At 38.3% G+C, this 26745-nt stretch overlaps 1 long non-coding RNA gene across 1 annotated transcript; it reads right to left on the bottom strand.

The window, feature by feature from the left end:
- Positions 1-1372: 1372 nt before the first annotated feature.
- LOC123939751 lies at positions 1373-25431 on the bottom strand. The gene is made up of 4 exons (XR_006817967.1): positions 25400-25431; positions 25103-25175; positions 7919-8071; positions 1373-1522 (listed from the first exon to the last, which is right to left on the bottom strand). It is a non-coding gene; the product is annotated as an uncharacterized LOC123939751 (long non-coding RNA).
- Between the last annotated feature and the right edge of the window lie 1314 nt (positions 25432-26745).

Below are 26745 nucleotides of genomic sequence, written 5' to 3'. Positions count from 1 at the left end.
ACCATTTCTCATATATCTTTTATGTTTTTTCTTTTTTAAGATTTTTTAAAATTTTTCCAGTTTCTTTTCTCTCTGTTCTTTGCAGTGGATATTTTCTCCCAGTCTATGTTATGATTTACTAAAGCTCTATTTAATTGCCCTCATTTGCTTTAATTAACTTTTAAATTTTAGTTATTATGTTTTTTTCAGTTCTATAATTTACTTTGGAAGAATTTTTATGTTTTCCAGATTTATGCTGAGATTTTATTTTATCATCTAATTTATTGAACATATTAATATATTATATAAGGGACATGTATAACAATTCCAATATTTCGATTTCTAATGAGTATATTACTTATAATATGTTTTTTGCTTGCTTTTCTGTCATGTTTCATGTCCTGGTACACATAATAGTTTTTTATTTATAGCCAGACAATATATATGACAAATTATAGAGATAATTTAAGACTCTAGACAATACCATCTTCCAGAGAGAATCTATTTTTGTTTGGCAATTGGATAAGAGAAAAATTAATTGTAATTCCATCAAAGATTTAATTGATTGGATGCCAGCCTTCATTATATTTGAGGGCACATCTAGCCCTCTGGAGTTTCAATTTAGGACTAGAGTGTTCACCTGGGCCTCTTCTTCTTCGTGGGCCTCAAGTACAATTTTTGCCACCAACACTGTAAGACTGTTGGAAACTCTGCTCAGCTCCACAGCCTCTGCCTTCTGCTTACAAATAGACAAATCTAAAGAGCCAAATTAGACTCCCTTCTCTGTACTTTCATTCTGTCTTGGCCCTAGTTCCCTAGAAAAGAACTGTTTGTTGGGAGGTATACCCCTGAAATAGTGAAAATAAAGGGAAATGAAAGTTGGGCAAAAAGGAAGGAAAAGTGAATATAAACCCATGTCTTATTGCAGATGACCACAGCTACATGAACCGTCTAGGCACAGCCTTGTCTTGGAGCACTCTGTCAGATGGAGAAAGGGAGAGGAATTTATTTAGTGGCTTCCTCCATTGAATGACTTATCTTTCACTGGTCAACTTTTATCCCACAAGTCATTAACTTCTATGCATTTCCGGATTTTTCAACTGGCCGCTTCAGACCCACTGGAGAAATGAAATTCTATGCCCTGCAGCATGTTGCTTCATCCAACTCGAGTACTAGGGAGAGAAATCAGATACTTGCTGGGTACAGTGGGTCCCTCAGCCATAGCTGCTGCTGCTCCACCTGCATCAGGCACAAAGGAAGCCATGCTGGCGCCTGGCACTCACCCTGAAGCTGAGGCAGGTTGTGGAGTGGTTGATGAACCAGTGGTGACCTCAGGTCCATAGCAAGTCTGAGGACCTGGGAGACTGATAGGGCTTAGAAGATTTGAGAAATTTCCTCAATTTGTCCAATGTGCTTTCTCCCGGGAATCTTGATCTTGTGGCTTCAGAATTCTCCAGTGTCTTCAAACTGATGATTTTATATATTGTCTAGCATTTTAAATTCTCAAAGGGAGGTTTGACTTACAACCAACTACTCCCTGTTACTGGAAAAGGAAAAAAAAAAGTGATCTTTCCAAGATCTTACTATAGTAATACAAAATGTTTATCCTATGCACCACTGACACCCAATATAGGTGAAAACTAGTTGACATTAGATTTACAGTAAAATTAATGGAGAATCAAAATGTCACATTCTCACCTGTAGATATAAATCACTCCTGGATTTTATACTGACTCGTCAGAAAAGTTCAGTTGGTATTTTTCAGTCAATGTCAAGCTGCCCTTGATTTTCTCGGATTAAGCCACTGACCGTATTACTCATCTAATGGAAATTCCCACCCTGACTTAAGTACTAATCATGGGTGGTGCCATAAAAGGGCACAAAATTTACCAACTACACATCCCCAAGGCAGAAGATTCATAACTAGTTTAATCCTGATTGCTTCAAAAAGTCAATTGAGACTGATGAATATCTCTACTTCCCCTTCCCAGCTATAAACAGTCTAAACTAGCCTGTGATCAACTCCTTGTGAAATACTCTTAAGGATTTTAGAATCTCCTCACCTGTTGCTGTAAAACATTACTGACTATATGAACCCTACAGTTTTAGGCCAAAGATATTATTTCTTAATGAAACTACCTTATAGAAGTTTACTACGGTATCAGTTCTGTATTTTTATGTAATATGCAAGAGAATGTATCAGTGGAAGGAACTCTATTAGGAGTACTAAATAAGAGTCTTTTCTCCTACTTGTTACATTCTCAGGACACCTGCAATGGGTCTCCTAATGTAAAGATCGCCCTTTAGAGAATGGTAATAGATGCATGCTTATTGAACAAAAACCATGGAAATCCAGAGATGTTTCACTAGCTTTCTCCAAAATAACAGTAAGTTCACTAAAGAGATTTTAGGGTAGTAACCCTTCTTTACTTCTTCCCAATCTGTCATTTGTCACCACCATGGGTCATCCTCGCTACTGTAATTTGAATGTGTGGTCACTGGGAAATGTTGACCTTTCCAAAGAGAAGAAGAACTTTCTTCAGTAAAGGGAATATGTATGGCTGTGGTTCCTGCTAGAAACTAACCTACAGCCCTCATCTCAACATTAAGAAATACTTTATCACAAAATGGTGTATGGAGTTTAAAAACTACGTGTGCAGTATGATCTCATTTATTTGATATGTATGTCTATAAAATTTACATGCATGTATGAGGATATACACTAAAATGTTAAATGTTTTATCAGGATGGAAATTATGGGAGCAATCTAATTTATATGTACTTATTAATACATTTTACTTAATGTGCATATTTTTTTTCCAAAAAAACTTTTTAAAAAACTGCTTGCCCGATGTTGGGCTTTCCTAGGTACAATTTATGTGTTATGCTCCTCTAGGTAATTAGATCAGGTAATAAATATGAAATGCATAGAACAGACCTGGCACATAGTCTGTTCTAAATAAATGTTAGCTATTGTGTTTACGATATAGAAAATTAAAGTCATCTTTTTCACAAACTGCAAATTTTAAATATCTATATTTAGGGTCTTAAAGAACATACAGATCTACAAAGACACCAAATGATCTACTAGAATGCTTGCCTCTCTCTCTCTCTCTTTTTTTTTAAGTGAAGTATAATTGAAACAGGGGAAAAAGATTTATGATAACCAGTGAGCAAAGGAATATGAGGTTGGAACCCTGTCAGTGCTGTCCCTGGTTAGTTAAGGTTATATAATCTGGACAGAAAAGAATGAAAAAATATCTGGAGAGGAAAATGATGGGCAAAGGAAGAGTGGAAGAGAGAAGAGATGGCAGAAATGGAAAGGAAAGGAAAAGTTGGAAAGAATGTAAAAACTAATTGGAGAAGGAAAAGATAAAATGAAAGTGACAAATGAAAGAAGGGCATCTATAAAGACCAATCAGTGTTTCTTACATTTGCCAGGTGTTCTGCTAAGTGTTTTACAAGAAATGGCTCATTTAATTATTAGAACAATCTTTTGAAATTAGCATTTTATTATCTCTACTTAACAGAGGAGAAAATTAAGATTTTCAGGATTTAAGTGATTTTTTTCCCCCAGATCATGGATTGTATCTCATTAATAAGATTACATCCAAAAAAACCCAGTTTTCTTTGAGACTTCTTTGGTCTGATTTGTCTTTTTGGGGGTATATTGTCAGATCTTTCCAGATTATAAAATAAAAAACCAAAATATCTTCCCCTTGCCTGATGTCCTCTATCTGGTCATTATTTTCTATCAATCTGTGAAGCAACAGGTTTATTAAGGTTCAGAGCAACTTAATATGAAGAGAAATGTGAGGCCTAACTTTAATACTATGTCCATATTTTCTAAATTAAAAATTAAATTGTTAATTTTAAGGCATTATGTTTGCAAACTTATTATGTATGAAATTTTGGTAATGTATAAAGAGAAAAATCACAAAACACTTTTTTGAAAAGCATCAAATTAAATAAAATTTTTGGCTCCAGAATTTTAATATCATTACCATAATACCTGACATCTATGTCAGCCCTCATTTAGTAAGAAAATGTTTGTTTGTTTTTAAAAAGAGCTTAAGAGAAAAAATAGCCCCTGTGAGGTTTTATACTTTTTGCAACCTTTGGTTAAAAAGAGTTCTGGGTTGGTAGTCATAGGTCGGGTTATTAACTCCTGCTCTGTCAACTGTGCATTCTTTGCCTCAGTCCCTAATTTCTCTGAGTCTTAGTTTACTGATCTGTGGAATGAAAGTTTAGATAATATGTTTAGGTAATACGTTTGCAAGGATCCTAGGACCAGGTAGGCTATAAAAAATAAGGGAGGAAGTTCTCCTGTGATGAGAATTAGGTCATAAGGAACTTTAAAATAAATATTTTAAGGTTTCTAGTAACACTTTGCTGGAAATAAAAATCACAAGTTAAAAGATGATTGTTGACTTTTACTTGATGCCATAAGTGATAGGAGACATAGTAATGGTAAATGATTATACTGAACAAAAGAAACAAAATAAGGGCACCTGACTGGCTCAGTTTGTAGAGCATGTGACTCTTGAGCTCAGGGTCATGAGTTCAAATCACACGTTGGGCATAGAGCTTACTTAAAAAGAAACAATCATCCATAAGCGCCAAGTTAGTAAACACTATTCATCTTCATTATTTTGTAATATTTTGTATAAGATATGCAACAGCCAACAGTTTGGTCAAAACTGAAATAATCCAAAGAGAGTTTCATGCATTTTACTGATTTAAATGGTAGGAATCACTGGAGTAACACACAGTTAAAGTATTTTGGGAAGTCAGGAGAGTGTGGAGGAAGGAGAAGAAATAATTACTCAATAGCTCTTATTTAAGCTGAATAATTACTCAATAGCTCTAAACTGAACCATCCTTCAGTTAAGTCAAATAGCACCAACACATTACTAAGTTAAGATTCAATAACTTGATACTTAAGATACTTGTTTCCAATTTAAAGATTTGGAAAACTTGGGATGCCTGGGTGGCTCAGTTGGTTGACCACTGGGCTCTTGGTTTTGGCTCAGGTCATGATCTCAGGGTCATGATCGGGGTCATGAGATAGAATCTTGCTTTGGGCTCCCTGTTCAGGAGGAAGTCTGCTTCTCTCCCTTTCCCTCTGTTCTTCCCTCACTCATGTGCTCTCTCACACACACACAAATAACTAAATAAGTCTTTAAAAGAAAAAAGATTTGGAAGTCATGAAAAGTAGAAAACTTGAGAAAAAAATTTTGGGGAAAAAATTTTATTTATTTATTTGAGAGAGGAAGAGATAGAGAGCACACAGGGGGAGAGGGAGAGGGAGAAGCAGACTCCTTGCTGAGCAGAAAGTCTGAAGTGGGACTTGATTCCAGGACCCTCTCAGATCACAACCTGAGCCGAAGGCAGACGCTTAATTGACTCAGTCACCCAGGCGCCCATGAGGAAAAAGAACATTTTAATTAAGTTTTTAAATAGCTTTGTTTCTGAAATCAGTGAGTGAATATTTAGTTTCAAGCAACGGAAGACACTGCTGAAAGTGGCTTTAAAAATAGGGTTTTGTTACTTTACAACCCAGAAATCTGGAGAAAACTATTTCCAGGTTTGTTAGAGCAGTTCCATGATTTCATCAGGTGTCAGGACGCCCTATCTGCCATACTTGGTACATTGACTCCAGAGCTTCATGCTTGCAAGATGGTTCCCCTTGTTCCAGGGACATGTGTAAATATGACAATATTTGGGGCCCCAAAATGGAGTCCCATGTGTCACTTTTTGTTAGAGAAGAAACCCTTTCCCAGACTTCTGATTTTCCACTGCCCAGAACTGGTGCCCTTGCCACAAAGGGTATGCCCAGGGTCTAGCAAAGCAGTGCCCGCCATTTCCATTCCATAAAAGCCATGCTTTGCCATCATGGAAAAGGGGGTATACAGCCAAAACACCCACTTTTACATGTTGGTCTATGTCCTTCCAAACATTTCCTCTTCATAGAGTTTTTATCTGCACTGTTTAAATCATACTCTGTATCAGGCTTTGTAACCTGCCTTTATTTATACTTCATATTTTACCATATATATTTGTCCCACAGTAATAGTCTTTGGAAATTTTATTTTAAATGGTGACATAACATTCCATGCCAAGAAACATACCCTAATTTACTTAACTTCTCCTAAGCAGCATTCCTTTCATTTACACACTACTTAACTGGGTAGTAAGCACTGTACACCAGGGGCTTTACACCAGGGCCTCTAATCTTTATAACATTCCAGCAAGGTAGCTATTATCATTCCACATTTACAAATGAGGACACTGGATCTCAGAGGAGTTAAAGCTCACTGATATTCCTGCTGGTCAACGGCAGAATCAGGAACTTGAGCTCAGGCCCACCTAATTCCCACACCAACTAACACAATGACATGTATTCAACATTGTTGTGGGGGGCAAAAAAGAAATTAAAGCCTAAATGAGTGGGCCAATTCATAAAGATAAATTAGGTAAGATTTCTCTTGAGCAAAATCAACCAAAGCAAACCAAACAAAAACCCGAATTCACGCAGGCAGCCAGCAAGCGGCCACAAAGCTATAGTGCGAATGTTGCTCTATTAACATGGACATGAAGTTACAATTCATCATCTTACTTTTAGTAAAGAGCATCAGTCCTTATTCAATTTGCATCAGTAGTTACATCAAGCCAACCGTGACATCTTGTTTTTCATAAACCTTGATCAGGCTTATTGTCATGCTTTGTTCCTCATAATACTTATCATTTCTTCCTACAGTTGCCCCTGAGAGTGTAACTAGTACATACAGTTAATTAGTCACATTCTTCAGCTTTCCTCGGGAAGGTTAGATCAAGTTCAGCTCCTCAAAGCACCAATTAGAAAAAGCTCCCGATTTAATCTTGCAGGCCTAAATAAATTCCATTAGCCAACGGAACATTCTATAAACCATATATTTTTATGGTATTTCCTACATTACACTTTGTCCATATCCTCAAGCAAGGGGCAATCTTTTTGTTCTAAAGATATTAAGAAGTCCATATGGTTTCCATAGATGTCAGCAGTTAAATGGAATACATGAGTTAAAAATGAAAAACATTTTCATACTGACTGGGTAGCTCAGTCAGTTTAGCATCTGCCTTCAGCTCAGGTCATGATCCTGGGGTCCTGAGGTCAAGCCTGTTTCAAGCTCCTTGCTCAGTGGAGAGTTTGTTTCTCCCTCTGCCTGCTGCTCCCCCTGCTTGTGCTCACTCGCTCACTCTCTATCTCTGTCAAATGAATAAATAAAATCTTAAAAAAAAAAAAAAAGAAAAAGAAAAGGGGGAAGGAAAGCAAGCAAAGAAGGAATAAAGAAATGAACACACAGGTCAAGAGAAAAGTGGACAGGGCTATAGTTCCTGTCAATTCTGTTGTAATAGAATAAATTCTAGGCCAGACAGAAAAACAGCGCAGGGCACATGTGTCAAGCCAGCCAACAGGACCAGCAGAGAGGAAGCCAAAAGGAACTGCTGTTGAAGAGAGGAGTCAAAAGGAACTGCTGTCACTGACTGAGTCACTTCAGGTTACCGTCTCTGAGGACTTCCCCTCCGACCCTCCCCCAGAGACTTGGGCTCCTGGTTACAACAAACTCCCTCCCCGTTTGGTTTCAGGAACTTTGGGCCTAGTCTACTTTGTTTTCCTATCCGGTTCCAGGACCTGCCCCAAAGGGCTTTCCCAAATACCACCTCTTTTCAATGATAAGTCCTCACTTCTTGCTTCCACACGCCCCTGCCTTTCCTGCCTCATGGTGTGGGTGGTCTGGGAGAAGGGTGACAAAAAAAGGCTTCCTCCGGACTTGACACAGCAGAGCCAAATAGGAAACGATGCTGGCAGTTTTCCCAGTGAGGCCAGACATGCACTAAAATGTTTGACAGTATGGCACATGGGGAATCAGTCTTTCAGAGAGCAGGGAACACTCACCGAGCCTCGCAGCCACGTTGCCCTCTGCCCTAGTTATAAGGGCTTCCCTAGAGTCAATAAACCGGAATGTTCTCAGTCTGTCTGGCCACACCAAGATAATTTGTAGGGGATTCAGCTTCATCGTGGTTTTTTGTCTTATCCTGATAGAAGCCTCTGGAAGGAGAAAGGAATTCATAAATTTGCTTCAGTTTAATCTTTGTGACTACCAGGAAAAAAATGTTGTTCCTACTTTTTCTCCATGTTAGATTACTAATGCTCCCACTTGGCACCTCATTAATAATCCAATGCTACATGTCTGGGTTTTATTTGAGACAGGAGCAAAATCATGTGTAAACAAAGATGTGAGAAATAAATCTTATTGGAATATTCAATATAAATAATTATATATATTACATGATATATGATTTATAATATATACTATATAAATTATATTTTAAATTATATTTATGAAAACTCTTATTGGGATATAGTATATATTATGACAAATTTTATAATTATTTATTATATAAGATTCATTAGCCAATTTTACAAGTTTATAAAAGAAGAAGAATAGATTTTGGATAAATACAGATCTGGCTTTCATTCTAAGCAGAGTAACAAAGGACAACTTGACTAACTTTTCAGGCATCAATAAGTTTTTTTCATCACTGAAATGAAGGTGATGATATCTACCTCAGATGGATGTTAAGAATTATGAGAGAGGATGTCTATTGAGTGTATGGTATAAAATGAATGAAATAAAATATTAGTTCCCTTTCCTCTCTAACTCATCAGTCCAAGAGAACACAGATTTTTTTAAGCTTTTCAGTCAGTCAGCAAATATATTGAAGTATTAAAATATTATGACTCTCAAAGAGTTTACAGTCTAGTTGGGGATATAATGTTAAGTCACATGGAATAAGAAGAGAACAACAGAGTTCACAATTTAATCAAATAATCAATTGTGCAACTTATGGTTCCAGTTAATGAATTATAATGAATTCCAGTTAATGAATTATTGTTGAGAAAAATGAAATAAAAATGGATGAAAGGTTTTTTGTCATGTAGTCTTTCCCTCTTCTAGAATCTTCTAGGCATTCTGTGGAGCAAGAAATAAGTCTAAGTTAAAACTTAATTGTATTAAAATATTAATATATATTTTTCTATATAAAAATAGACTGATAGATATACTTGATGACATTTTTAGGGGTGCTCCAGACAAAGCTCTAAAATCTCTTTCAAAAACAGAAAAATCCTCTTAAGAGTCCATGTTAAAATCAACCTCTCCTTCTGACCTTCTTATAATCCTCTAATGTTTTGTTGCAACTTTGTGCCTATCATGATGATTATAAAAGCATTTTATATAGATGAATTATCCCATGCTTATTTGTATTTGATTAAAAAATTAATTAAAATGAATAAAATAGTAAGAATCCCGAAGCTCCCTTCTACTCCCATTCACCAAAGAAGCAGATAATCTATGAAATGCCAAAAATAATAAAAATATGCAGATCTCCCTTTGGAACTATTCCAGAGATCAAAACTCTATAAGGAAAAAAATACAAACCTGTAAGGTTTTCCATCTTTGCCTTTTAGCTTTAAAGCAGTTGATAAAAAACATTTGCATTTGTAAAAGCATTTTCATATGATTCATGAATCAAGTTCCTTCTTGGCCATCTAATACAAACCCAGGATGTTATTTACCGTGTCTATAGAAACTACTCTTCCATAGATCTCTGGCCAAATCTTTTGCCACCTGCTAAGGAACTATGTATGATGGTTTTACTCTCAAGAATCAGACAAAATCGTAAGTGTGGTGGAAATATGAAAAGTATCATCTGGATAAAAACCCAATAAACTCGGTCAAAATTAAAGAAAAGAATAAAGTAACTTATACATATTCTGCTGACTATGTGCCAGACACTGTTCAAAACATTTTATGATTGGAGCCCCTGGAGCACTCAGTCAGTTAAGGGTCTGACTCTTGGTTTGGACTCAGAGTGTAAGCTCAGGGTCACAGGATAGAGCCCGGCGCTCAGCGCCCAGTCTGCCTGATTCTCTCTCCCAATCCCTCCACCTCTTCTCCCGCTCAAATAAATGAGCAAATCTTAAAGAACACCCCACATGTTATATTTCATTTAATCCTCCTAACAGTCCTATGCTGCAAATATAACTGTCCCCATTTTTTAAATGAGAAAAGTGAGTTGAGAGACAGTCACTTATTCAAGGTCAGAGAATTATAAGTCAGCATTCAAAAGGCTAAATGATTGTTCCCACATGGGTGTTTCAGAAGCAGTAAATTTTGAGTGAGTATGTAGAATCTGTAGCTGGTATAATTAAAGAATGTAGTATTCTGTTCAGAAATTCCTTTAAATGTACATTTTTGTAAACCTCCCTTTAAAATAAATTAATCTACTTTCTTTTCTTATAAATGATACATGTCTATATATGTTTATATATTACATAGAACAAATCATATATATGTGGTTTATTTTTTTTTTAAGATTTTATTTATTTATTTGACAGACAGAGATCACAAGGAGGTAGAGAGGCAGGCAGAGAGAGGAAGGGAAGCGGGCTCCCTCCTGAGCAGAAAGCCCGATGCAGGGCTCGATCCCAGGGATCATGACCTGAACCGAAGGCAGAGGCTTTAACCCACTGGGCCACCCCGGTGCCCCTATATGTGGTTTATTTTAAGAAATTGGCTCACATGATTATGATGGCTGGAAAGTCCAAAATCTGCAGGGTGGGCCAGCAGCCTGGAGACCCACAGAAGAGCCATGCAGTTTAAGTCTAAAGGCCATCTGCTGGCAGAATTCCCTCCTGCCCTGGGAAGGTCTGTCTGTCTTTTGTTCTATCAGGCCTGCAGTGGATTCTAAGAGGCCCACTTGTATTATAGAGGGCAATCTGCCTTACTCAAAGTCCACTGATATGAATATTAATCTCATCAAAAACACTCTCAGAGAAACATCCAGAAAAACGTCTGACCATGTATTTGGGAACCATGGCACAAAATTAACAATCATATATGTGTCCATTATATATATATATATATTTTTTTTTTTTTTTTCATAAAGGATGGAAGATACTCTTGTAGTGCCTTGAGGATCATGAATAGGAACATTTCAAATCACTGGATAAGGACTAAAGATATAGAACATTGGGCCAAATCTGACCACTGGACAGAACTCAGAATTTGGTTTCATAAGTAAATCCTGAATATTAGCTTTATTTGTGACTACCTCTTTCTCTTAAAGCCTGAGAGCAAAACAAAACAAAAACCAAATTAATCAAGATGCTCAAGTAGGGGCGCCTGAGTGGCTCAGTGGGTTAAAGCCTCTGCCTTCGGCTCAGGTCATGATCTCGGGGTCCTGGGATCGAGCCCCACATCGGGCCCTCTGCTCGGCAGGGAGCCTGCTTCCTCCTCTCTCTCTGCCTGCCTCTCTCCCTACTTGTGATCTCTGTCTGTCAAATAAACAAATAAAATCTTTACAAAAAAAAAAAAGATGCTCAAGTAAAATGAGATATTTCTTCATATAAATACGCTACCCATTTATCTTCCTATCTGAGGCTAAGTAGTAGGTCTATCAAAAAGTTGAAGAGTAGGACATGCTTTAAAAGTCATTTTTTTGGAAGATTCTATTTTTTTGTTCATTTATTAATCAGGGGGATAGCACAAGGAGGCAGAGTGATAGGCAGAGGGAGAGGGAAAAGCAGAGTCTGCGCTGAGCAGGGAGCCTGATGCAAGGCTCGATCCCAGGACCCTGGGATCATGACCTGAGTCAAAGGTAGATGCTTAACAAACTCAGCCACCCAGGCTCCCCTTGGACAAGTTTTCAAATTCATTTTATGAGGCCCACGTTATCTTGATACCAAAATCAGACAAGGACACCACACAAAAAAAGGAAGTATCAGGTTCATGGACATAATGAGCACAAATGCAAAATTCTCAAGAAAATATTAGCTAATCAAATTCAACAATACATTAAAAAGATCATACACCATAATCAAGTGGAATTTGCTCCAGGGATGCAAGGATAGGTCAGCATATGCAAATCAATCAATAATATAACACATTAACAAAATGAAGGATGAAAGTCATGTTATCGTTTCAATAGATGCAGAAAAAGCATCTTATAAAATTCAACATCCATTTATGATAAAAACTCTCAACAAAGTGAGTATAAAGGGAACATGCCTGAATATGATAAAGGCCATATATGACAAACCCATGGCTAACATCACACTCATCAGTAAAAAGCTGAAAGCTTTTCCTGTAAGATCAAAAACAACACAAGGATGCCCACTGTCTCGAGTCATACTCAACATAGTACATACCTCACAGACATTGCAGGTTTGGTTCCATACCACCACAATAAAACAAATATTACCAAAACGGGAGTCAAGTAGATTTTCTGGTTTCCCAGTGCCAAAAAATTTATGTTTACATTATAATCTATTAAGTGTGCAATAGCATTATATCTAAAAAACAATGTGCAAACCCTAACTAAAAATACTTTATTGCTAAAAACGTTAACCCTTGTCTGAGTGTGAAAGATTGTGAGAATTACAGAGTGTGACACAGAGACATAAAGTGAGCAAATGCTGCTGGGAAAAATGGCTCTGATAGACATGTTCAACATAGAGTTGCCACACACATTCAATTTGTATAAAATGTAGTATTCACAAAGTGCAGTGAAGTGAAGCACGATAAAACAAAATGTGCCTATTGTGGAAGTCCTAGCCACAGCACCTAGGTGAGGGGGAAAAAGGCTCCAAAATGGAGGGGAAGAAGTAAATCTGTGTCTGTTTGCACATGATAAGATACTGTATACAGAAAACCCCCCAAAACCATTAAAAAACTTTTAGAACTGATCAATGAATTCAAGTAAAATTACAGGACACAAAATCAATATACAGAAATCTACCGCATGTCTATACACTAGTGATATACCATCAGAAAGAGAAATTAAGAGGAAAACAATCCCATTTACAATTACTATCAAAGCAATAAAATGGCAAGAAATCAATGCAACTGAGGAGCTAAAAGACCTGTACACCAAAGACTATAAGACACGGATAAAAGAGATTGAAGATGGCACAAATAAATGAGAAGATATTTTGTGCTCATGAATTGGAAGAACTAACAGTGTTAAAATGTCCTCCAACCCCCCCCCCCAAATCCTCAGTTTCAATGCAATCCCTATCAAAATTTCAATGGCATTTTTCACAGAACTAGAACAAATAATTTCGAATTTGTATGGAACCACGAAAGACTTGGAATAACTGAAGTAGCCTTGAGAAAGAAGAACAAACCTGGAATATCACAGTCCCAGATTTCAAAGTAGACTACCAAGCTGTAGTATTCAAAAACAGTATGATGTTGGCATAAAAACAGACACACAGATCAATGGAACAAAACAGAGAGCCCAGAAATAAACCCACACAGATATGGCCAATTAATTTATGACAAAGGAGCCAAGAATATACAGTGGGGAAATGACAGTCTCTTCAGTAAATGGTGTTGGGAAAACTGGACAGCCACATGCAAAAGAATGAAACTAGATGACTATCTTATACCATACACAAAAATAAACTCAAATGGATTAAAGACTTGAATGCAAGACTTGAAACCATAAGACTCCTAGCAGAAAACAGAGGCAGTAAGCTGCTTGACATTGTTCTAGCAATATTTTTTAGATCTGACTCTCCAGGCAAGGGAAACAAAGGAAAAATAAAGAAATGGGACTACAGCAAACTAAAAAGTTTCTGTACAGAGAAGGAAACCATCAACAAAATGAAAAAGCAATCTACTGAATGGGAGAAGATATTCACAAATCATATATCCAATACGGGGTTAATATCCAAAATACATAGGGGCACCTGTGTAACTCAGTCAGTTAAGCAGCTGTCTTAAGCTCAGGTCATGATCCTGGGGTCCAGGGATAGAGCCCATACTGCTAAGCAGGGAGTCTGCTTCTCACTCTCCCTCTGCCCTTCTGCCTCCTCATGTTCTCTCTCTCGCTCTCACATAATTAAATTTTTAAAAATCTTAAAAAATATATCTAAAATATAGAAAGAACTTATACAACTCAACAACAAAAATTGCCCAAATACTTTAATTTTAAAAATGGGTAGAGGAGGGGCGCCTGGGTGGCTCAGTGGGTTAACGTCTCTGCCCTCTGCTCAGGTCATGATCCCAGGGTCTTGGGATCAAGCCCCATATCGGTCTTTCTGCTCAGCGGGGAGCCTGCTTCCCTTCCTCTCTCTCTGCCTGCCTGTCTGCCTACTTGTGATCTCTGTCTGTCAAATAAATAAATAAAATCTTAAAAAAAAAATGGGCAGAGGATTTGAATAGTCATTTTTTCCAAAGACATACAGATTTCTAAAAGGCACATTGAAAAGTTGTTCAATATCACTAATTATCAGGGAAATGAAATCAAAACCATAATAAGATATCACTTCACACCTGTTAGAATGATTATTATCCAAAAGACAAGAATAACAAGTGTTGGCAAGGATGTAGATAAAACAGAACCCACTAATGGGAATGTAAAGTGGTGCAGCCACTATGGAAGACAATATGAAGTTCCTCAAAAAATTAAAAATAAAACTACCATATCTACTGACTCTTGGGTATTCCACTTCTGGGTATTTATTTGAAGAATATGAAAGCATTAACTCAAAAAGATACAGGTACCCACATGTTCATTGCAACATTATTTTCAATAGCCAAGATATGGAAACAACTGTGTCCATTGATGGATGAATAGATAAAGAACATGTGATATCTATCTATCTCTATCTATCTACTCAGCCATAAATAAAGGAAAATTTACCATTTTCAGCAATATGGATGGACTTATAAGGCATTATGCTAAATGAAATGAGTCAGATGGAGAAAGAAAAATAGCACATGATTTCACTTATATATGGAATCTAAAAACCAAAACAAATAAATGAAATAAAACTTACAGAGAACAGATTTGTAGTTCTCTATAACCACCGCAGAGGTAGGGGATTAGGGGATAGGTGGAATGGGTGATGGGACTCAACTGTATGGTGATGGATGGTAATGAGAGTGATTACTTTGTAGTGTATACAGATTACAATGTTGTACACCTGAAATTTACATAATGTTATATACAAATTTTACCTTAAAAAAAATAAAAAGGAAGTAAATCCACATTCTACCCAAGCCAGAGCTGGGACTAGGGCAGACTAGACAAAACATGCAGATATTTTTGCTTTTCAAAAAGAGGATGACAGACCTCCCCCTACAAAATTACATACAAATGATTTAATTAAAGCGGTGTGATAGTTCCCAGAATTTGTTGCTGGCCCAAGTGATGAGAAATTATCCAAAGCACAGTTGCAAATACTCTCCAGATGGTATACCAGACAATCCATTGGGAGGCAAGTAGAGAATAAGGGAATATATTCTTTCTCTTTACATGTAGTTTTAGTTTAAAGTAAAATACAAAATTAAATATTCTTGTTGACACTTGCCCTTGGGATTATCTACCAATCACTTGCCACATAAACCAAGAAAGCAAGCCTGAGGGATTGCTGGAAGGTAAACAATTTGATAAGGCACCCTCCGCCAGGGGTTGCTACATACTGCAGACCACGTGTGTCTAGATCAGTGGATTTATGTATTCTAGTCCTATTTTCAACCCAACTGATCCTCACAAAATGAATGGGTGACTAAAACACATATCCTGGCAATGAGTTGAAGATGCTAATAATGCACAAATGAACAATAGGAAAACTGCAGAGCTTCACTCCTGTTCCTACCACAAGCTCTTGTCAGACATATTATAAATTAGCAAAAATATTATTGAAATACCAATTCATTTTTTAAATTTTATTTATTTTTATTTTTAAATTTTTTAAATTTTTTTCACTTCTGTTGTTTTTAATTTTTTTTAAGATTTTATTTATTTATTTATTTGACAGACAGAGATCACAAGTAGGCAGAGAGGCAGGCAGAGAGAAGGGGAAGCAGGCTCCCTGCTGAGTGGAGAGCCGGATGCAGGGCTCGATTCCGGAACAGGGCTCGATTCCGGAACCCTAGGATCATGACCTGAGCCGAAGGCAGCAGCTTAATCCACTGAGCCACCCAGACGCCCCTGTTGTTTTTAATTTTAATTCCAGCATAGTTAACACACAGTGTTATATTAATTTCAAGTGTACAATATAGTAGTTCAGCAATTCTATTTTTCTTTAAGATTTTATGTATTTATTTGACGGAGAGAGACACAGTGAGAGAGGGAACACAAGCAGGGGGAGTGGGAGAGGGAGAAGCAGGCTTCCTGCCGAGCAGGGAGCCCAATATGGGCTGGATTGCGGAACCTTGGGATCATGACCTGAGTTGAAGGCAGATGCCTAATGACTAAGTCACCCAGGTGCGCCAACAATTCTAAGTATTACTCAGTGCTCTTCATGCTAAGTGTGCTCTTTAATCCCCATCATCTACTTCACCCATCCCTCCACCCACCTCCCCTCTGGTAACCATTGTATGTTCTCAATAGTTAAAAGTCTATTTCTTGGTTTCTCTTTTTTTTCTCTTCATTCCTTTGTTTTGTTTCTTAAATTCCATATATGAGTGAAATCATATGGCATTTCTCTTTCTCTGGCTGATTGATTTCACTTAGAATTAAGCCCATTAACTCCATCCATGTTGTTGTAAATGGCAAGATTTCTTTCCTTTTTATGGATGAGTACTATTCCAGTGTGTCGTGTGTGTGTGTGTGTGTGTGTGTGTGTGTGTAGTTCACATCTCCTTTATGTCTTCATTTATCCATGGACAGACACATGGGCTGTGTCCATAATTTGGTTATCGTAAGTAATTTTGCAATAAACAATTTATATGGTATTATGATGATGTACAGCTAATATAAAAAATAAACACTATTATTTATTTAGTTTAATTTTTATTTCATTTATTATAAGATTGCAGAAACGGCCACACATTCTGTTCATCACTGTTTGCATGTCATTTTGCAATGTGACTGTGGCAGCACTCCCACGAAGAGCTAAAGTCTATTCTTTTGTCCCTTGAATCTGGACTTGACCACATGGACAAAGGGATAGTGGGGAAAATTACACAAACAGAGACTTAAAAAGTGGTTGTATATTGGGGCTTCTTCCCTTACAGCTCTTGGGAATGCATCAGCCACTGGCATATAAGTAAGCCTGTGTTAGTCTGCTGGACGATGACCTGTGGTTCAGTACGCATATGAAAGCCAGATAACCACCAGATATGTGAGCCCACTGACTGCCAACTGACCAGGAAACATAAGTAAGTCTACTAACAAAGAGAAGAACCAATCCAAAGATCAACCCATAGGATCGGGAGCTAATAAATAAAAGATTATTGTTTTAAGCAACTAAGATTAGGAGTGGCTAATTACATAGTAAAAATTAATATAGAAATTAGTACCTGAAAGTGGGTTGTTGTTGTTAAAAACAAAATCTAAAACATGTTGCCTTGGGTCTCTGAATTGCACAGAGACTGAAAAAACATTAAGAATCCAGTAACAAAAACCAGAAAAAGGGGGACTAAACTATTGGTGGTTGTTGGGGAAAAAAAAAAAAAAGGTGAGAAAATTGCTCTAGCTGGACAGAAAAATGGCAATATGTATCATGTAGTTAAAAGCACTTGGCTTGCAGTAACTTGAAAGATTAAATATATTTTTTCTTCTAATGAATTTGTGGACCTTGCAAGATGATTTCCCAGCAAAATGTTGAAAGTGTTGATTGGTTTCATTTAGCTGCCTGGGAAGAAAGAAACGAGCTAAAGAAAGAATTTATAAAGGGAATTTATAGAAAATAGAACTGCTTCTCATCTCTAATCACTTTAGCCAGTAAAAATTCCTCTAGTGAAAGAAGTCTGTGGCCAAAGATCATATCAAGATATGGCTATTAAAATTTTATTAAGATATTTCAAAGAATTAAGGTCATATCTATCTACTAGACCCTCTCAACAAAAAGAAGTGAGCTGGGTCTAAGAATTTTAAGAATTCTATCCCACAACAGACACACCCACAAATTTCTATCTCCAAAAAATTGTGGTGTGGCTTTTCTTGAAGCAAGTGGTCTCAAGTCGGATTCATAGCAAAACCACAAATGTTGAGAATGGTATTGATGAAAGGACCACACACTTGGGATGAAAAATTTGAGATTGCTCAAGTTACAAAATAGCTTCTGGAACCCTTGCTTTTTACCAGTAGGAAGCAATCACAGAAAGCTATTTAGCTACAAACTTGGGCTTTGCCTTATAGAAAAGAACAAAGTCCCAGAAGACGAAACCAAGAGCTCAGAAAGCAGGAGCCAAAAGCCTTTGAGGACAATGGAGCGGGGAGCTAAAACTGACCTAATCAAGAAATATTTCTTGCTCCCAGAATGGAGAGACCTGGCAACAGATGACTAATTGGATTTCAGAATCATTATAGACCAGTGGCTGCTATGTGTTATGTATGAAGGAAACAAGTGTGACATCTATTTAATGCTTGTCTGAGATAACAAGGCAACTAAGGTACCATGAATAAAAGTGGGAAGTGAAAACAAGGAAGTTCCTCAAAAAATTAAAAATAGAATGACTATATGATCCAGCAATTCCACTACAGGGTATTTACCCAAAGGATATAAAACACCAACTCAGGGACGCCTGGGTGGCTCAGTTGGTTAAGCAGCTGCCTTCAGCTCAGGTCATGATCCCAGCGTCCTGGGATCAAGTCCTACATCGGGCTCCTTGCTCCGCAGGGAGCCTGCTTCTCCCTCTGCCTCTGCCTGCCACTCTGTCTGCCTGTGCTCGCTCTCTCTCTCTCTCTCTCTCTCTGACAAATAAATAAATAAAATCTTTAAAAAAAAATAAAAAAATATAAAACACCAACTCAGAAACATATATACACCGCAATGTTTATTGCAGCATTATTTAAACAGCCAAATTATGGAAACAACCCAAGTGGTCGTTGATAGAGGAATGAATAAAGAAGAGGTGGTACTTATATTCAATGGGATATTACTCAGTCATAAAAAAGAATGAAATCGGGGTGCCTGGGTGGCTTAGTGGGTTAAGCCTCTGCCTTTGACTCACGTCATGATCTCGAGTCCTGGAATCGAGCCCTGCATCAGGCTCTCTGCTCTGCGGGGACCCTGCTTCCTCCTCTCTCTCTGCCTGCCTCTCTGGATACTTGTGATCTCTCTCTCTCTGTCAAATAAATAAATAAAATCTTAAAAAAAAAAAAAGAATGAAATCTTGCCATTTCCAACAACACAGATGGATCTAGACAGTGTAATTCTAAGTGAAATAAGTCAGAGAAAGACAAATACTGATCGATTTCACTTATGTGGAGTTTACAAAACAAAGAACCTGGCAAAGGGGAACCAAGGTTGCAGATGGAATGACCATTGCCAATCTGCCGAGCGTAAAGTAAGTGGAATATGCAGTGGCTGCAGAGTAATCACAAGGGTCTTTTAAATGTGGAATAAGGAGAAAGATGGTGAGAGTCACAGAAAGATGTGAAGATTCTATGCTGCTGATTTTGAAGACAGAGGAAAAGACCAGAAGCCAAGAAATATATGTGGCCTCTAAATGCTGCGAAAGGCAAGACAACAGTTTCTCCCATTCAGTCTCCAGAGGCAATGCCACCCTGCTGACAATGATTTTAGCCCAGTGAAACTCATTTCAGACTTCTCACATCCAAAACTCTAAGATAATACTGTGTTGTTTTTAGCCACAAAGTCCGTGGTAATTTGCCACAACAGCAACAGGAAAGTAATACAGACCCCAAATGGATGATATATTTCCAGAATGTTTTCAATACAGGATTGTTAGGGAAGACTATGGCTAAAGAGATAATAAAATAATTTTTATAATGAATGTTAAAAAATGAAACACACACAGCACGCTCAACCCCCTCACACGAGTTCAACAAACAGAAGTTCTTGCTGATTGAGTTGGACTTAATGAAATTAAAAGCATTATCTGCCTCTGGGAAAGGCAGGGCAAGGTTCATTAAAAATTACATTTACTGGCAAAGGAAGAGCTGAGTCATTATGAGCCTGAAACATAAAAATGATTTCAGTCTTTCTACAGAATTCAAATGCCATAAATAGAAATAAGTGCCCTTGTCTGCAACCAGTTCCTTCTTAATCTTTTCAGATATTTTGATCTTTTGCCCCAAATGAAAAAAAAAAAGTGATATTTGTAAGTGAAGCAAATAATTCAAATTTCATGACATTCAAAATATGAATCATGAGGGCTATTTGGGAAATAATTTACATGTAGGAAATGCAACAGAACTTTAAGTTCACAGAGTAAGAGCGCAGTAATCCTTCTGTCTCTTTCTCGGAAGTGTTACTGCTTCCGTATGTGAGAAGTGTTTTCAACTTCTTTTCAGTGGCATTTGATATTACAGCAGTGACCTCATAGTTTAATATTTTCCTCTCGGGTCTTAATATGTCTTGTGTTTTAGAACTTTTACTAATGAAGGGATTTTGTGGTGGTGGCACAGTAACCTCAAAACATTTGAAGAAAAGACAAATTGGTTGGCTGAATGGTAACCAGGATTAAAAGGACTCCATGTTGGGGAGAAAGGAGCTGAAGATAAGGGTCTAGCCGGAAGAACAATCATTGGCTTCATCCAGCGATATGAAACAGCAAATTGGATTCCCTTTTCATGCTTTACCTTTGACCTCTGCCCCTTGCTACCTACGCAGGAACTAGTACTGAGCACTGGCAGCCTAAGACCCTTCCCACAGCTACTCCCGACAGAACCCTACCTGGATATACCTTCTATTTTCTATCCTCACATCCGATCAAAGCTCAGCTGTTTTCTCAGGATTTTCTCATTCTTCTGCTCCCATTTCTAGCTATTCTCATTAGGCAGCAGTTCATAAACTAATACATATGTGATATTACATGTAAATGATCCTGGTATTGTTTTTCCTCCCTAGAAGCCAATGATGACTCAGGCCACTGTTTCTGTCCTCTAATTCCCATCCACCCACCCAGGGAGTGTCTTCTTTGTCGCTGTCAAGTCAGTTCCTGCAATTTATGTTGAAAGGTGGCAATGAAGGGAGAACCTGAGAGGTGAGAGGAGGAAGGGAAAAGATTAAGTTAATCCTCAATAGAAAGAGATAAGAGAACACTGGAAATTTAGGACAAATGAAAGGTGCTGGTGTAGTATGGTCTAAGGTAATAGGGAAAGAGGGGAAAAGGTAAGAGAGATGTTGTTGGTGGGAGGGTGTTAAAAGAAATCAGCTTTAACACATTTATAAAAGCACAAAAATTAGAACATAATTCCATTTTTGTAACTAATAGATATTTGATCTGGGCTTCGATGAATGAGACTTATACACAGACTGGACCATATGGGTCAGAGGTTCAAAGGATTGCATACCAACTCAGCCTGGTTCACCCAGGAATTCTCCAGTCTTCGCATTAAAATTTTCACATCCTGGAACCTTCAGTTTTTGTCAAACTGGGATGTTTGGTTATCCTAAGTCATTAGTGACCAATAATGGCTTCACATGTTCTGTTTCCTGAGAGAATAGTGAACTTATTTTTCCTGAGAATTAGTTGCTGAGGATGAAGAGAAAATTATGATGACATTTGTCAAGAAAAGGATGAGGAAGATGGAAGAAAGGCAAGAGGAAAAGAAAGATGGCTGAAAGGGAGAGAGAGAGCACGCACAACTGCACTTGTGTGTGTGTGTGTGTGTGTGTGTTTCAAGGGAGGACCTAAAGCAATCTTTTTTTTTTTTTTAATTTATATGACAGAGAGAAATCACAACTAGGCAGAGAGGCAGGCAGAGAGAGAAGAGGAAGCAGGCTCCCCGCCGAGCAGAGAGCCCAATGCGGGGCTCGATCCCAGGACCCTGGGATCATGACCTGAGCGGAAGGCAGAGGCCTTAACCCACTGAGCCACCCAGGTGCCCCGACCTAAAGCAATCTTGACCTAAAGCAATAGTTTTCAAGCAGGAGTGATTCTATCCTGCAGGCATTATTTGGCAATGTCCGGAGAGAGTTTTGGTTGCACAATTGCTATCTACTGGAATCTAGTGAGTAGAGACAAGAGTGCTGCTAAGCATCCTAAATAGGACAGCCCTCCAGAGCAAAGAATTGTCCAACTCCAAAAGTCAGGAGTGATCAGAAAAGCATATAGGAGGAGGATTGGGGGTTCAGCCTTCCTGTCTGGTTTTCAAGTGTCTAAAATGGCAGTGCTAGTATAGAAATGGATTGCTAGAAGAATATGAGCAAAAAACAGGAAACGGGTGTCAATTTCTTTTATTATTCAGATACCCAGGTCTAGGATAAAACACTTGGCCTTGCAAGTAACAGTCAATACTTTTCTCCAAGGTTTTCTGAGGTTAGGAAAAGGGGAATATTCCACTTTGCTCAGAACCTATAAAATGTAGTGTCAAATTGGTATTAAATCAGTCATTAGAAGAGGTGAAATTGATCTCATGAGTGACAGAACCAGCTCATGCATTCCCTCAACAAGCATAATGTTCTTTCATGCCAAGATTCTTGAGGAAACTGGTGATGCAAAGATGAACATTATATTCTGAGAATACAAAATAAATAATTATTTAAGAGGAGCATTATGCGATGGGAACAGAAGAAAGGAGGTTTCTGCTTGAAGGTATCTCAGAATAGGTAAAATTTTACCTGAGCCTTGAAAAATGAGTAGTAAATGGGAGTAAATAATCCATGAGAGGGGCACCTGGGTGGCTCAGTGGGTTAAAACCTCTGCCTTCGGCTCAGGTCATGATCCCAGGGTTCTTGGATCAAGCCCCACGTCGGGCTCTCTGCTCTGCAGGGAGCCTGCTTCCTCCTCTCTCTCTGCCTACCTCTCTGCCTAGTTGTGATTTCTCTCTGTCAAATAAATAAAATATTAAAAAAAAAAATCCACCAGAAAAAGCAAGGGAATGACAATCCAGAAGAAGGCAATGGTAAGGGCAAATCATGGAGGCTTTTAAGAGATGTGGACCTAAGTCTTTGAACACTCATCTTTGCAGCAAGTAGACTTCAGGGAATAAAACAAAGAAGGCATTGTATATCAGAAGTTAAGGAAAAGATTACCAGGACGCCTACAAACTTCTCTAAAGTCAAACAACATATACATTGTCCCCACACCCACAATTGTCCTTTCCCCTCAGAGTCAATCTACATGTTCCTCCCTCTTTGTCACTAAAATGCTCTTCTTCAATGTCCCTTTATGCACCTCTCAGGCCAAAGAGAGGTTTCTGTCACTGCACTATGTACAGTTCAAACCATCTAATACTCATTTACCCCTTTGTTGTAGTGACTGCATTTCCTGAACATACATCTTATAATTGCACATCTACATTGGGAACTTTCTAAGAAATGGACCAAATCCATATGGCTTGGTTTCCCCAAGGATTAGAGTACCACAGTCGTCAGCAATCATATGTACAGAATAAATGTTGGTGAATTAATATTATTAAAATAAAATACTGTTGCAAGGGAACCAAAATGGAAGAGGACACTTAAGTATGAAACATTTAATATAGTGCTCTGGTTAAAGGTTATTTTTAGGGGGGAAAAGAAAGCATTCTTCCAGACCTGTGATTAGTAAATATTATGTATTTGATACATGGTACATCTTGAACACTCAATAAATATTTGTCTAATAAATGTCAAATAAGATGTTCGAAATTGAGTTGATATTAATGGTTAGATTTCTTCTCATGTGTCAGGTCCCTCTTTACGTCAGCATTCTAGCCCTGTGCTTCTGCTTTCAATACAGAACTGGTAAATAATCAATTGCCCTGACATCGTCCCAAAGAACTGCATTCTTTTGTGAGATAAGCAGATGGTGTTTACCTTGGCTGACACAGTACTGTGTTCTAAGGAAACTTTTCAGTGGGCGGGACTGGGTGGCATGTGGGGTTCAGTCTTCTTCGAGAAAAACATGAGCCAATATATTGGACTTAAAAATAAAACACTTGAGTTTTATCTTGATGGCTAAGCCTCCAATAGGTTTAACCAGAGTTATCAACAGACAAGAATTTAGAATCAAGAAAACTTCAAGCTGGAGGGAAGCTCACAGGCTCATTTTGTCGCCTTCCCTGACTCTTGAGCCTAATGTAGCATCATTCTTGCTTTATTTTTTGTATATATTTATTGATGAAAAAAATTAAATATTCACATGTATTTATTAACTCATTCAAAATAATAAAAATAAGCTCATTACATGGCGTCATAATGTAAAACTATGAAAAATAATTATCCTTTCCAAAACAAACAAACAAAAAGACTGTAATACGATCTACATTGTTTTCTATGTTTACAATCTCTTTAATATTTAGCTTAAGAGGCAACTGGAGTCTCATCTGTCTGTGCCTTCAGTCTCTTGCTGTATACTGTTTTGGTTGAAATAAATGAGGAAACTCCAGCCTCACACAGAGGAGTAATTGAAAATGAAAGAAGCATTTTAATATCTTTTTCAAATAATCGAGGATATTTTCTGCCACTGTGCCAGACCTGGACGTTGTCAAACTCTGAAGAGGAGACTTCACTTTTCTGAGCCTCAGGACTACTATGAGAATCACATCACATAATCCCTTAAAGAGCTTAAGAAGGTGTCCACTACATACGTGCGTGTGTCTGGACGTGCATACGACATATATATATGACATATATGTATAGCTACATATACATATGTGAGGGGTTATTAAAGTAAGAGATGGGGATGGAAAGACCCTAAAATATGAGTTACAACCCCTAGGGATCAATTGATTATTTAAATTCCACATTACAACCACTCTTTATTTTTCTTTCTTGGTCCAGAATTGTTGTTCAGACTTGCTTGCTATTTTACAAGTTATTTAGTACATGTATAAAAGAATCAAACTAAAATATAGGGAATATATTTTCAGTTTCAGAACCAAACCTTGGGCACTGACTAAACGCAAAAATTTAAATATTCTAGCCTTAAGAATAAGGTAGCATGCATTTTATATATATATATATATATGTGTGTGTGTGTATGTATACACACACACACATATATACACATATATATATATTTATAAATAACTTTATGTATAAAGCTTATATAAAATTTTGTATAGAGGGAAAGACACATACATCGCAGTTGTAAAAAGTGGTTTCTTCGGTTTGACCTGAGATAAGGTGGTTAAAAAGCTTTTAGTTGTTGATAAACGTTACCTGCTTTCACAATATAAAGACTCTCGGGGCCTCCAGGGGGTCAGATGATCAGATAACTCGTCACTCCGCGAAACTGGAAGGCAAGGGAATGACTGTTTCTTGTAGCTACCAGCTCCAGGAAGAGCGCCTGGCATGTAACAGATGAAGAGAATTCTAAGAGCAGAAGCCTCTCTTTCCAGGAGCCAGCTAGTACCAAGTATTGGGTTCCCCCCCAAAATGGGTACCCCAATAATGGGTCCGTGATTAAAGGAGCGAGACTGATACAAAGCGAAAGTCAAGCAAAGCTTTATTTCTCACCAAGCATCAAGAATCAAACTGACTGTCAAAACAGACCAGTCGGGGCCACCCCTCAGAGAGGTCGACGACCCTTCCCTGCTTTCCAGACTAACTTTTATAGAGCAAAGGCCATGTGGTTGGGCCTGGCCATACACAGGTGGCCAATGAAATTGTAACACACAGACAAAGCTGCACAGTCATGTTAGGTGACCAATTGAATTACAATTTACCCTAGTAGACATTTGAACCAGCCTATCACCTAGTTCAGAATTGGTGCCCAAAAGGTGCCCAAAGGGCGGGGCCCACACTCCTTGGTAGCTAGGAGACAGTATGTGCCCCCACTGATTGAATGTCTCCACCTGGCCTGACCCACCCTTGTACTTGGACTTTGTTACCTGGGACTGGTTTCCGGGACTTGTTTTTAATTAAGTTCCCCTGGGCGGTGGGGGGCAAAGTCAATTTAAGTTTTACAACAAGATGGCAGTTCAACCGGGGTGGGGCTGCTCTGGCTGAATAGGCCCTTACACCAAGCATGTCAGGAGTTTGGACCCAGGCCTGCCTGAGCCCAAGGCCCTGATCCTCTTGACTCTCGCTCCTCACTGTCTGGAAGGCAGGAGGCAGCGTGAGTGGCTCCCTCCTACACATCGTCCTGCTGCCCTTCCTCCTTTCACAAAGCCCCAAATCTGAAACCCCTTGCCCTTCTCATGGCAACAATGGGAGCTGAATTTGTTACTCTACCAAACTATGCAAAGATGGTAGGGCTTAAAAGAAATCATCCCCCAAAAGGAATTTCCATCGTCTCATATACAGCTGGCACGAACTGGAGCTTAGAAAGGCAGGAGGTTTCTCGTGGATCTATCTGCGAATAAACTGACCCTGGGAAACCATTTCCTACAAGTGATTCTTCTGGTGCCCATCCCAAAGTGATAAGTTTTGTTTGGTCGGGTGTTGGGTAGTTAGTGTAGTGAACAATGTTATAGTTAAGGGGGGCCAGGAGTGTGGACCCCACTGCCTTCCTCTGTCCTCAGGCTCGTCAGACCAGGTGGCAAGGATGAACTCCTTGGTTGCTGGCAGCACTTTTCAGGCTGAATGGGCGGCAGAAGGGGTTTGGGTCAGCCCATTATTTCCCAGTCCTGACCTCCCTCTGCCCAATTCTGCCCAACTAACTCCCTCACTTTGGGAGGGGGGGGTGTCCTTTTTTTTTTCCTGTTGCTTGAGCCAAGGGCGAGGCTCAGATCTTAGGGTGGGAAAGACTTTAAACAATTTGCATTTGAAAAGAGGAAGTAGAAAAAAAGAAAAGAAAAGCACTGAGAGGCCCAGCCAGCTGTTTCCTACAAAGCTTTGACAACTTTGCAGCTGTTCACTGT

This window comes from Meles meles, chromosome 4 (genome assembly GCF_922984935.1).
Source record: "Meles meles chromosome 4, mMelMel3.1 paternal haplotype, whole genome shotgun sequence".
In the NCBI taxonomy this organism is placed as follows: Eukaryota; Metazoa; Chordata; class Mammalia; order Carnivora; family Mustelidae; genus Meles; species Meles meles.
Note: the sequence above shows the minus strand (reverse complement) of the source record. Positions and strands in the feature narration are given on the sequence as shown.